Source organism: Triturus cristatus, chromosome 3_2 (genome assembly GCF_964204655.1).
Source record: "Triturus cristatus chromosome 3_2, aTriCri1.1, whole genome shotgun sequence".
NCBI classification, from domain to species: Eukaryota; Metazoa; Chordata; class Amphibia; order Caudata; family Salamandridae; genus Triturus; species Triturus cristatus.
Genome location: NC_140584.1, coordinates 561069363 through 561083116, shown reverse-complemented (window position 1 = coordinate 561083116; position 13754 = coordinate 561069363). Strand labels below are relative to the sequence as shown.

The window sequence follows — 13754 nt, the reverse complement described above, 5'->3', positions numbered from 1 at the left end:
ATGGAAAGGTTTCGTCAGCAGTATCCCTGCACGTTGGTAGGCGTCGTCATACAGCTCCGCGTACATTGCTAGCGTCGTAGCCGCCGAGATGATGTGTCGTCAGAGCTACATAGATGTGCCCACGCGCGCTGACGTCAGTTCTGTACACAACTTTTCCATGCCAGAAGCGCAGAGCCATGCCAGTGACCGACTACTGGTGCAATAGAGCTAGGGCCCTGAAAGGAATGACCTGAACCCTAGATAACAGTTCACAGAACGGGGAGGATGGGCGGGCAGTAAGGAATCTATCACTAACTAATGTCTCTTACAGATATATCATTACACAAGTAAGTAACTTGTGCATTTGAAAGAGACACGTTAGTGATAGATTCCTTACCTTAGGATACATACCCAAACAATACCAACGCCGGCGGTGGGCCTGCGAAGTGAGATTATACCAGAAAGTCATGGAGAACCGAAAGGCCGAAGAAGCCGTCTCTCTGGACTTGACTGTCAAGGCAATAGTGCTTAGTGAAAGTATGCAGCGAGGCCCAAGTGGCCGCCTGACAGATGTCTTGCAGGGGGACACCACGTCCCAACGCTGTGGTAGCTGCTGCCGCCCTGGTAGAATGGGCGTGCAGCCCAACCGGAGGTTCCTTTTTAGCCAGAGAGTAACAGGCTTCAATGCACAAGCCAACCCATCGGGAGATAGTGCGCTTGTGCACAGCCTGGCCTTTCTTGGTGCCCGCGTAGCCAACAAAGAGCTGGTCATCCACCCGGAACTGTTGTGTGTGGTTGAGATAGAACGAGAGCGCACGTTTTGGGTCCAGCTAGTGTAGTCTCTCCTCTTCTCTTCTCTTGAAGGGTGCGGAGCCGGAAAGAAAGTGGGCAGAGTTATAGTTTGCCCGAGATGAAAGGCAGAGACTACTTTTGGTAGAAAGGAGGGATGCGGTCGAAGAACAACCTCGTCCGGATGAATCGCCAGGAAAGGTTTGCAGGAAAGAGCCTGGAGCTCACTCACTCACCCTTCGAGCGGAAGTGATGGCCACCAGGAAGACAGTTTTAAAAGTCAATAACTGCAAAGGACAGTTATGAAGAGGCTCAAATGGAGCACACATGAGCTATGTGAGAATCAGGTTCAAGTCCCATTGAGGCATCACAAAAGGAATAGGAGGGAAAAGGTGAGTAATGCCTAGAGAAATCTATTGACAACTGGGGACTTGAAAAGAGAGGGCTGATCAGGCAACCTAAGAAAGGCTGAAAGAGAAGAGAGGTAGCCCTTGATAGTGCCCAAAACAGAGCCCTGCTGGGCCAAAGAAAGGAGGAACAACAGGACCTCAGAAAGAGGGGCAGCAAGAGGATCAACAGATTTTGCTGAGCACCATGCCACAAATATTTTCCACCGACAGGCGTATACCGTTTTAGTGGAGGGACGCCTGGCTGCCAGAATCACATTACAGACTTCAGAAGGCAAGTCGAATGCAAGCAGCTGTCTCCGCACAATCTCCACGCAAGGAGGTGGAGGCAGGATAGGTTCGGGTGGAGGACCGTCCCCTGTTGCTGCTACAGGAGACCCTCCCGAAGAGGCAGTCGGATCGGGGGATCCACGCTCATACTGAGTAGCTTGGGATACCAAACTCTTCGAGCCCAGTCCGGTGCCACAAGAATGACTTGGGCCCGGTCACGCCTGATCTTCTTCAGAACTTTGGGCAGAAGTGGTATAGGCAGAAAGGCATGCAACAAACCGCAACTCCACTCACGACGAAAAGCGCCGCCTAGCGAGTGCCGCATTGGAAACTCCAACGCGCAGAACTGCTAACATTGCGCGTTCTCTTTGGTGGCGAATAGATCTAACCAAGGTTCTCTCCACTGCTGAAAGAGACCTTGCACCACCTCCGAGTGAAGACGCCATTCGTGATCCAACATGAAATTCGGCTGAGTTTGTTCGCCCTGGCGTTCAGTGAACCTGCCAGGTGTTGAACCACCAAGGAAATGCCTTGACGTTCCAGCCACGTCCTAAGTTGTAGAGCCTCCTGACATAGGGTCCACGACCCAACCCCACCCCGCCCCGCCCCGTTTGTTGAAGTACCACATGGTGGTGGTGTGGTCTGTGAACACCTGCACTACACTCCCCTTGACAGAGGGAAAGCATACTTTGAGTGCAAGTAGGATTGCCCTGAGCTCCAAAATGTTGATATGGAGTTTGGACTCCGCCGGAGACCAGAGGCCTCTGATCTCTGCCTCTCCCATGTGGCCTCCCCATCCCAGGAGGGACACTTCCATCACTACTGTGTGCTCCGGTTGGGGAAGGGAGAGGGATCTGCCGCTGACCCAAAGCTGGTCCATGAGCCACCACTGCAAGTCCTGTGCAGTGCCCTCTGAGATCTGGACATAGTCGGACAGGTTGCCCCGTGCTGCGTCCACTGGAACTTCAGGTCCCACTGCAGAGCCCGCATATGCCAACTGGCATGATCTATCAGCAGGATGCAGGAGGCCATGAGGCCCAGCAGCCTCAGTGTCTTCCTGACCGAATCCCAAGACCAGGGCTGAAAGATCGGAATCATAGCCCGAATGTCCCGGACTTGCTGTTCAGGAGGATAAACCCGAAACTGCGCCGTATCCAGGACCGCTCCGATGAAGAGGAGCTACTGAGAGGGAATCAGGTGCGACTTCGGCACGTTGATGCAAAACCCCAGCAAATGTTGGAGATCGGCCGTATTCTGGAGGTGGGAGACGACTGCCTGGGGCGAGCCCACTTTCAACAGCCAGTCGTCGAGATAGGGGAAGACTGAAACCCCTGATCTGCGCAGATGAGCTGCGACCACCGCCATCACTTTCGTGAACACACGAGGGACGCTGGTAAGGCCGAAAGGGAGCACGGTGAATTGAGAGTGCTCGTGGCCCACCATGAACTGTAGGCAACGCTGGTGGGCTGGCAGGATGGGAACATGAAAATAAGCATCCTGCAAGTCCAAAGCTATCAGCCAGTCTTGCGGGTCTAGAGCAGACACAACCTAAGCTAGCGTACGGATCTTAAACTTCTCCTTCCAGAGGAAGCGATTGATGTTCTGGAGGTCTGAGATAGGTCGCAGACCTTTGTCCTTCTTTGGAACCAAGAAGTAGTGGGAGTAACAACCACGACCAACTTCTGGCGTCGGAACGCGCTCGATGGCCCCCCTGGCCAAGAGGGCAATAACTTCCTGCTGGAGAAGTGCCAAGTGATCCCCCGACATGCGGTGGTACTGAGGTAACATGGCTGGAGGGGTAGTTTCGAAGGGGAGGGAATAGCCCCTGCGGACTATTTGCAGAACCCACCTGTCCGAGGTTATGGAGCGCCAGTGGGGAAGATGATGGAGAATTCTGCCACCCACTGGCGTCAGGTGGGCCTGAAACACTGAACTAGGAATGTTTAGAGGCGGCAGGGGAGGTGGTGGACTGACCCGTCCGCTGTCCCCGGGATCCACCACGGCGGGTCTGCGGCTGCGCTGAGACTGTGGCTGCGCAGACTTGCGGGTCTGGAAAGAACGCACCTGGGCGTCCCGGCCTTGACCTCGAAAGGACCGAAAAGCGGACCCTGATGGAGTACGCGTGGTGGCAAGACCCAAAGACTGGGCCGTAGCCCGAGAGTCCTTAAAGCGTTCCAGAGTGCTATCCGCCTTATCACCAAAGAGGCATGTACCGTCAGAGGGCATGTCCAACAGGGTGTTTTGGACATCCCCAGAGAAGCCAGTAGTGCAGAGCCAAACATAATGGCGGTGCGCCACAGTTGTGGAAAGTGCCCTACCGAGAAAATAGGCCGTGTCAAGCCCACAACGAATCGTAAATTTCGCAGCAACTCTCCCTTCGGTAATGGCTTGGGAGAGAACCACCCGTGCTTCCACAGGGCACTGAGGCAGCACCTGTGTCAAACTGTCCCACACAGAAGCGGAATAGTGGCCTAGCAGGCAAGCAGTATTCACCGCCCTCAACCCAGAGCTGGCAGATGTGAAAATCTTTTTCCCAAATTGCTCCAGTTTCCTGGATTCCTTGTCCGGAGGAGCAGAAGGGAACACACTCGGCGAGGTAGAAGCCTGGACAACCAGACTCTTAGGGGTCGGGTGTTGTGTGAGAAAGCTGGGGTCGCCCGGCACCAGTCGATGGCAGCGCACCTCACCCTTGTCTACAGGGACTCCTGTGTTAGGTTTAATCCAGGTGCCCAACAGGATATCAGTAAGCGCTTCATTGAAGGGCAGTAACGGCTCCGCAGGGGAGGACTGTGGCTGCAGGACCACAGTCAGGAGATTTGTCCTGATAGGTACAGAAGGGAGCTCGAGGTTAAGAGCCTAGGCTGCCCGATGTAAAACCACCAAAAAAGTCCCAACCTCCTCTGTGGCCGCGGAAGAAGGGGACAGAGTGCCAGGGTGTGGAGAGAAATCCAGATCCACTGGACCCTCCACATCGCCTTCCCACACAGGCTCATCCTCGCATTGAGCTGCAAGAGTGTACTCAGACCCCTCCCAGTATTCCCCTTCGTCCACCGGTTGCTGAAGGGGCCGGTAAGGACGAGGTGCCCTGGGAAACGTGATAAACTCCCCTCCAAGAAATGGAATGGGAGGGTAAGAAACCAGTCCCGGGTTGGCGCTGTCAGGCGGTGCCGCCGGAGCCAGCGCCCGGGCCGAGGCCGGAGACGACTGTGCCACAGGGTTTGGTGCCAGCGTAGCCGAGGCCAGAGGTGGCGGCATGGGGACAAACCCTTCCAACGGATCTGCGGGGCCCGAAGGCACTCCGGAGGGACACGGCGGGGAAAACAAAATGGCGCAAGGCCGACATAAAGGCCTGCACCTCGTCCGAAGTTGCGTGCGGCCCCAGAAAGGGAGGGTAAGCTGCAGGCCACAACTGGGGCTCCAATGGAGCCACGGGGGAGTTACCGCCCACCCCTTCCATCGCATCCTGTGACCGGTGAGGGGTAGAAGAGCGCCGACACATCTTCAACTTTTTATGGCGCCGATACTTACCTGTCCCCGATTCCGACGAGCGATGCTGATGGCTCCGCGACCGGTCCCTTGACCTCCCACGGGATCAGGACCTTGATCGGCGCGGAACAGATTGCCGGACCTCCAACAACTTTCAGGAACACAAAGCTTTTGGCGCCATGACCCGGCAATCAGGGCACACCTCGGGGTCATGGGCGTGCCCCAAGCAGAAGAGAGACACGTTGTGTGGGTTTCGACAGAATGCCCTACAGGACTTAAACCCGGGCATCTCTATTGCACCAGGAGTCAAGTACATGACAAAAGAAGTTGTCAGAAACCAAGTTAAAACTTTTAACTAAGGGTACCGCTCTCTCTTGGATCTGTGCTGCTGCGCGGAAAAAGAAAGAAACAGACATCAGCGCGCGTGGGCGCGTCTAAGTAGCTCTGATGACGTCATCTCTGCGGCTAAGACGCCAGCGACGTACGCGGAGCCCTACGATGATGCCTACCGACGCACAGGGGTACTGCTGATGAAAACTTTCCGGATCCAGTCTGACACCTGGGGATATTCTAAGGTAAGGAATCTATCATTAATGTCTCTCTCTCAGATTTATAATTATAGGATAATACGTAATTCTGATACATTAGGTGTGCACCTTCATTTTCTTAATTAATCTGGTTGGCAGCAGCCATAGCTTGCTGTCCAGTTCTGGAAGACTGCTACCGGGAGCACTGAGGGCCTCCCGGAGGAGCTTTAGAGTGCATGGAATAATACCTCCCACAGCGTTTACGGTGTGGAGGTATGATTCCAACATGCTTGATACCAAACATGACAGGGTTCGTTACAGCCAGTTTAGAGATGGTCATCGGGTAATGACGCATGGCCACTCTAAATGTTTGATGCACTTACAGCCCGGGAGAATGGACTTCGAAGGTTGTAGGGGCACACTGCTCATGCAGGGGCACCCTCCCACGTAGGACCCAGCACCCTGCCTTCAGGATTGAAAGGCCTGCCATTGAGGTGACATAAGTTTTAAGTGTAGTGAGCTCAGGTATTGTCAAACCTACATCTGTCGTAAGTGGTGCTAGCACCAGCTTACACAGGCTGCAATGGCAGACCTGTAGTCACAATTTGAGTAGCCTCCCTTGGGTGGCACAATACATGCTTCAGCCCATGGGAGACCCCTGGTGTACCTATACCTGGGTACCTTGGTAGCATATACTAGGTGCTTATAAGGTTACACCAGTACCTAAGTACTTGCCATATCCAATTTCGGGAAGAAAGCACAGAGATTGGGGTCCTGATTAGCAGGATCCCAGTCAGAATAGTCCGAAACAGCATAATACCAGTCACAAAGTGGAGGTATCCATAAAAGCAGATGCTACTTTCCTACAGGATGTATTTTCAGATCTTGTAAATTCTCTATCACCATTCCCCATAAGTTATTTTAATGGATGAAAAAAAACAAATGGGTAATATACAGAACATCATTGTTGGGTTTATTTTTGCCCTGCTATTAACCTGTCATCTTTAAACATTTTGCTTAGCTGATGGTTTATCTCTAGACTCCTAACTTAATGTATGAGTTACTTACCTTCGGTAACGATGTATCTGGTAGAGACGTTATCTAGCCGCAGATTCCTTAACTTAGAATATCCCCAGGCGTCAGACTGGAACCCGGAAAACTTTTTGCAGCAGCACCTCTGCGCACCGGGGGACGGCGCCATACGACCCCGCCCGGACGTCGTCCACGTACGTGACGTCTGTGAGGTCATACAAGTCTCTCCCGGTGCGCTGACGTCAATTTTCTTCGGAGAAGCTTTTCCGCGACACAATGGGGAGCCACCAAAAAAAAACTGTGAAAGTATGGGAACAGTGTGCGATGGAAGAAAATCCATGAATAAATAAGGAGGATGGTGCAAGACACCATCGTAAAAGACAGAATTAGACACTGCCTACATACAAGTGAAAAAGCTGTGAGAAAGAACCTCGCAAGCTAAGTGAAGACCCTTCCCAAGTGCAACAAGGGAAGTATATCTCAACAGACAGAAATAGACTGTTATAACCATGCAGAAGAACAGACAAAAATAGACTGTCAGTACCATGTAGAACTGTGCTGTCCAGCAAGAACGGAGCACAGAGAGAACAACAGTCCACCACAGGAAAGTGTGAAAGTCTGGCACTGACCCTATAGTAATGGAGGTCTGAAACAGAGGTGAACAGATCCACAAAGAAGACTACTGTAGAGGAGACCAGAACCCTGAGCCAATAGAGAAGGCGGGAAGGCAGCAGGAGAAGATAAGAAAATGAAGAGGAATCTCCTGGTGAAGGTCAATCAAAAGGCATAATTTTACAGATAAGAAACCCTTGAGAGGGAGACAACTGTATCATGGTAATAGAAACCCCTGAGAGGGAGTCAGCTGTATTATGGCAAATCTCAAAGGGACGCAACAATGTGAGCACCCATGAGAGAAAAACCAATGCCAACTGCAAAAGGGGGGTCAGCGGAGAACCCCATTGGCAAGGTCCTCGCAGAACAGGAAGGTTGGGTGGGCGTTAAGGAATCTGCGGCTAGACAACGTCTCTACCAGATACATCGTTATCGAAGGTATGTAACTCGTACATCTGATAGACATCTAGCCGCAGATTCCTTATCTTAGAATAGATACCACAGCCATACACCAAAGGGGAGGTGGGTCTGCAACAGAAAGCACCAAGCACTTGAGCCAGCAACAGAGTGACGGACAATGGGGAAGGCTGTGGCGGAACAGCCAGACAGCAACCCAAATAGCTCGGAAGAGCAAAAGATAACGGGCTGCAAGACATTCCAAAAATGCCATAATGGTGCTACATCATACCTGTATAAGCATGAGAGGTAGAAACGGCACCAGCCATATACCAGAACAAAAGAAAGAGAGGAAGATGGACCACTCTCAGCGTAATGGCGCACAATGTGAACACCGACCAAAGGTTGATAAGAAACATGAAGAGATGCAACCAGAGCTTACCAGGCTAGCCCACGGAAGGAAGGCCGGAGAGGCTACAGCCAAGAACCAAAGGACAAGAGATAGAAATTAGCAATGTTGCTAGAATTGCAGGCAGAGACGAGAAACACGCCAAGTGCACACCCAGTCCCAAAAGGGGGAACAGGGGCGAACAAGAACAATCTTAAGCACGCTGATGCAGGCCACCACAGAAACATGCGCAGAGCAAACAGCTACAGAGACCTTAAGGTGGCGTAGCTAAAACAAGCATAAGGCTGCTCAACCAGGCCACGGTAAGACCAAGGTGAGAATCAACACACGAAATACAGATATGCAGGGTGGAGAACTAGGACGACAGACATTAGAAGAGCCGTCCCGCAAGCCTAGCTGATACAATATAGCACAGTCGAAGGAGGGTGCAGCATAGGCACCAAAGTACTAAGATGTAGAAACGGAGGAAAAATCGCAGAATTGCAGACCACGCCCTTCGACTGGAAGGAAAGTAATCCTTGTCCAGAAGAGAGATTCGTTCAGTAACTGAACACGAAGAAGGGAGCAGTGTAAAACCAGGGAACCACCCCAGTAAGCGGAACGCAAAAAGGGGCCTTATTGGTGATGTCGCATGCATCACTGGAAAAGTCCTTGAAACATGGAGACTTTGGACCAGACCTTGCAGCCTCGAAGAGAGGTGAAGAGTAGGAAGAAGAGTACCCATGGAACTGGTATATATACCTAATTACAGAAATATATAGCAAAAACAGGTAAACTAGCCACGACTATGCAACATCGTTTTAGAGGAATACACCTGGTGCCGTAATGGCAGACGGAAGCTGCCGTTAAAGCGTGATGAACACCCCGAAAACCTCTGAAGGAGGAGAATGAAGCAAGATGACCAAGGACGTAAAGATGATGCCAAGGCACAACATTGAGCACCGTACAACGGCAGAGAAGAGCACCAGAGGACGCCTAGAGGCCAAAGGAACTCGTAGGTCCAGTTGACATAACAGAGCTAACAAGTACCCCACACAGAGTATGTACACCCCAACAATGGGGAACAGGTTTATAAGGGCAAGCCACAGTCAGAGGAACAATCTGTGGAACACTGCCACAGTAGGCAAACCGCCAGTTTAAGACGCATAATGCATCCAAAGGATGCTAAATTTAAAGGTACCACCTCAGAACAAACACCTGAGGAACACAGGTCTAAGGGAGAGGGGGGGGGGGGCAAAGCCCGCAAGGAGGAGCTGAACAACCGAGTCGGCATGTGCATCGAACAATAAATCCCCATCAAAGGGTAAATCAACAAGACTCTCCCGGATATTTTCCGGGAAGACGCCATCCCATAACCAAGCATGGCGCCGCAGGGCGACTGAACCAGTAATAGCCCAGCCTAAGGAATCAGCAGTATCCAAGACGGAGTGGATCGTAAACTCAGCAAGGTCACAGCCATCCCGGAGAAGATGAACCAGGTTAACACAAGTGCCGTCAGTACTGGTGGAGAGAAAAGACTCTGCAGAGTCCCACAGGGCAGAGGTAGCCTGAGCCAGGACACACAATGTATTTAGTGACCGTAGTGCAGCACTAGTGGAGGCAAAGATGTTCCGATCCCGTGACTCAAGCCATCTGGACTCCCAGGAGGGAGGAAGCAATAGCCAGGGCAAAGAAGGGAAGGCAGTTTGCAAAACAAACCCCTGCACGTCGGGATGCACAAATAAGCAGACCGGATCATGTGGAGCAGGATGGTGGCGGTGCAAGACCGAACGAGCCACCGGGTCACCGGAAGTTGGCCGAACCCAGGTACTCACGGTGAAGGACATCAAGTAAAGGGTCCACAGACAAAGGCGCCGAAGTGGGCTGCATGTTCAAAATCCTAGTGGCCAAAGAGACCATTCTGAGAAAAGCTGCACCAGCCTCCGTAGCCCTCCGAGGAGGGGATAGTAGCTCATCAGTAGGCGAGGGCTGTAAGCTAAACCTCCCAAGACAGTGAGGGTGCGACCGATGACCAACTGAGGGAAGCCCCATTGACGAATGGTGGACCTGATGAGGCTCTTGAGGAGGCGAGGAGCCTGCCAGGTGCTCGTGCTCTTGAGGAGGTGGGGACCCTGCTGGATTCACATACTCTAAGGGAGGCACAGGTAAGAATACATCTGGCGTCGCCGGGCATGAGGGCGACGTCAAACTCTCTACGGAAGTCTCCGGACAAGAGTCAACAACCCGGCGTCGATGCGGCGCCAAAACCAGTTTAGTAGGCGCTGACCGAGCTTTGTCCGGCACCGACTCAACACCATACGGCGTCGAGTCAGCTCCGTCCGGCGACGATAAGCTCCCCTTCCGAAGAAGAAGGTGCCAGAGCCGGGGATGCAAGCCTCTGGCGCCGCACCGGCGCCGACTCAGTCTCAACCCGGACTGGCTCCGACTCCGAGGTAAGAAGCGGAGGCAGAGCAGGGGAGGCAACAAGTTCACCTTCCAAAGGAGAAGGCGCCGGAACCGGGGGGGACAAACCACCGGCGCCGCACCAGCGCTGCCTCAGCCTCAACTGCAACAGGCTCCGACTCCGGAGAAAGAAGCGGAGGCAAAGCCGGGGAGGTGAGGCCGCCTGCCCAGAAGGCCGAGGTGAGCACAAAGTGACACTTTGAGCACCAGCAACCATCTGCGACGCCACAGGGAGCCCCACGGGACAATGCGGTGCGGCAGGGGTGCAATAGGCCGTAGAGGGGGATCCAGCCGGGCCGCACCCGGACGACTCCATAGTGATCGTAGAGGGGCACCCAGCCAGGCCATGCCCTAACGATACCGCATCTCTGACATCCATGGAGGGCAAAGGCTCATGTGACGCCGGGGGCGAACCCACCGGCGAGTCTGTCAGGGACCCCACAGATAGGGGAGGCCTGAGGATGACCAAGGGACGGGAGAGGACCCAAGGAAGGCCTGCAAAGCCGTGGCATAAGCCTCCATTTAGGCCCGAGTCGCCCTTGCACCCGGATAGGGCGGATCGAGGGGGCGGGGGGGGGGACAGTCGGTGGGGCACACAACTGGAATATTCCGGGAACCAGAGCCCCTGACAACAGATGAAAGGGAGGTCGAGGACCTCGGCGACCTGCGCCGCAACTTACCAAGAAATGGTGAACGACGGCCTCGGTCCCCAGAGGGCGATCGACGGTGGAACTGTGTCAAAGAGGTCGTGGGATGAGACAACTCCAACCGGGACAGTCGTGCCGAAAGAAGCTTCATCCGGCGCTCCCGCTGGGACTTCGGCTTAAGGTGTTGGCAGGCTTCGCAGTCCGTGGAGTCGTGGCGCTCGCCCAGACACCACATACAAATAAGATGTGGGTCTCTTGCGGACATTTGCCGCGAACAGGAAGTACAGGATTTAAAGCCTGAGGGCATCGTACACTGTTCCAGACGTGAAGCGTCGAAAAAGGGCCAGAAAACAGGCCAGAGGAACCGCACACTTCGGATCCGCATTGCACGCGGAAGAGAAGGAAACTGATGTCCGCGCGCCGGGAGGGACTTATATGACCTCGCTGACATCACGTACGTGGACGACATCAGGGAGGGGTCGTGTGGCGCTGCCCACCGGCGCGCAGAGATGCTGCTGCAAAACGTTTTCCGGATCCAGTCTGACGCCTGGGGATATTCTAAGTTAAGGAATCTGCGGCTAGATTTCTCTATGAGATTGGCATGTTTGAAAAAGTGTGATTGGTGGGAATTCAATGGCTGATGACCAGTCTGACTGCGGTCATAGCAACATGTCACAAAAATCAGTTTAATTTCTCTGCCAAGGTTACCAGCTCTTGTGGGCTACGAAAAACAATCACCATAAATAAAGTGGTTAAGCATTCTCAAATTCATTTTCGATTGAGCTTCCTTAACTTTGTACAAGAGGGGAAGAAAATAAACAGCTACACATTGTTTCCATGGTGAATAACGAAAACATAGGGGATTATTTATAGTTTGTCAGGCGGCATACTCGTCACAAACTTGGCTGATGTCCCGTCCGCAGTACTACAAGTGTATTTTAGCCTAATGCACTTGTAATATGCCAGACGGGATAGCGATCAAGCTTTGACAGAGCATCCCGTCTGCCAAACTATAAACAATGCTTAGTATGTAAAAGGAGCTTGCTCTAGTTTGGAATAAAGAAAGGTCGGTGTGGACTTGCATGCAAAATTGTACAAGGTTTTCACCACAATGTAAGAAATCCCATGTTTGTAAGCAAAGTCTCATTCTTAAACATTAGAAAGTAAATTATAGGAAGACCGATAATCACTCTTCTACATCTTTGTAAGCTTTTGATCATAGCTTTTGTTCATGTCTAATATTTCAGTGCCAGGCTAGTGGAAGAAAACATGTTCTTTCCTAAGGTGTCCAGCATCTTGAATTCCCTATCCGGTGGAGTGGTAGGGATCGCACCAGGATTTACATGGGAGGTGGAGGCTTGGATCCCAAAGCTTTCTGGGGTAGGGTGTTGAGTGAGGAAGATAGAGTGCCCAGGGGCAGGGTGGTGGCAGTGGGAAATCATCCTGTTCACATGAGCTCCTGTGCAGGGTTTGGATCAATTCCCCAGCAGGAGGTCCATAAGAGCTTAATTAAATGGGAGAAGTGATTCTGAAGGGGTCACTCCTGCCTGAAGCAACTCGATCAAGATGTTAGTCTTGACTGTCACTAAGGATAAACTAAGGTGCAGGACCTCGGACCCTTCTCACCACCCTTCTCACCACCATAGCAAAAGAAGCTCCCTCCTCCATATCCACAGTAGGGATAGAGACTATGCCAGTGTCTGGTGAAGTGTTCAGTCCACTGGGGTTCGTCAATTCCTCACACCAGTCCATTCTAGGGTATAGGGTCTCACAATCTTCAGAGTCCAGCGATCCCTCCCAATCCTCCCCGAGTCCCAGCCCATAAGAATAGGGCTCCAGCCTGGAAGGCATGGCTCCGGTCCACGCTGTAGTCTGCGCCAAACAATGCCCCTCCGGCTCCGGGTCGGCATCAGGGATGAGAATGGGGATAGCTTTGGCAGCACCAGGAGCTTAGGCATCGGGACCAGCCCCAGGCAAGGTAAAGGTGGTACGACCTGCACCGGTCCAGATTGATCTGTGGATCCAAGGGGCAAGACTGTAGCAGAGAGCGGAGCCGCCACCGGAGAACCAGTGGTTGGCCCTCCCGAACCAACGGGGCTTGAAGGTGCACCAGCGGGAATGGCCAGCCCAAATATGAGGTGCATGGCCTCATAAATCCCACAAAGTTGGTTGAGGGTCGCTCTGGCTCCTGGAAACTCTGGATGTGAGGGCTGGCCCATGGACAGGCCCAACCACGGTGTCAGGCCTCGAATGATGACACTCACTCGTATTGTTTGATGACTCTGACAAACAGAGCGAAGTCGAAGACCTCTTCGACTTCATACTCTTCTTGCGCTTGTGGGACTTACCCGACGACTTGGCGTGCGACAAGGACCTTTAGCTCCACGTCCGATTCTAGAATGTTCCTCTCAACTGGGATCAGGACAGTTGCGGCGTCGCACATCAGATGGCATGGAGCTTGAGGTGCATGGCGAGGCAGTCGATGCAGGTTGTTGCGTTGTGGAATGAAAGAAACCCACAACACCTGACCCACCCCTCTCCCTAACCCAACAAATGTCCATTAAAAAGTCCAATTGTCCATAAGAAATCCAAATGTCCATAAAAAAAGAACACAAGTTTTCCCTAACTCCCTTATTCCCACCCTCTCCCCAACAAGTTCCACCCACCCAAAAAAATTAAAAAGGGGCAAGAGAGGTCTATCATCTAGAGGTGGGCTAGGAGGAGGATCTTGCGCTTAAGAAGGTTAGAAAATATATGT

General features: G+C 52.6%; 1 protein-coding gene across 1 annotated transcript in view; it reads right to left on the bottom strand.

The window, feature by feature from the left end:
- Window positions 1-13754, bottom strand: part of VPS13C (vacuolar protein sorting 13 homolog C) — a 2873871-nt gene that overhangs the window by 1052792 nt on the left and 1807325 nt on the right. The gene's annotated exons all lie outside the window — the stretch shown is intronic.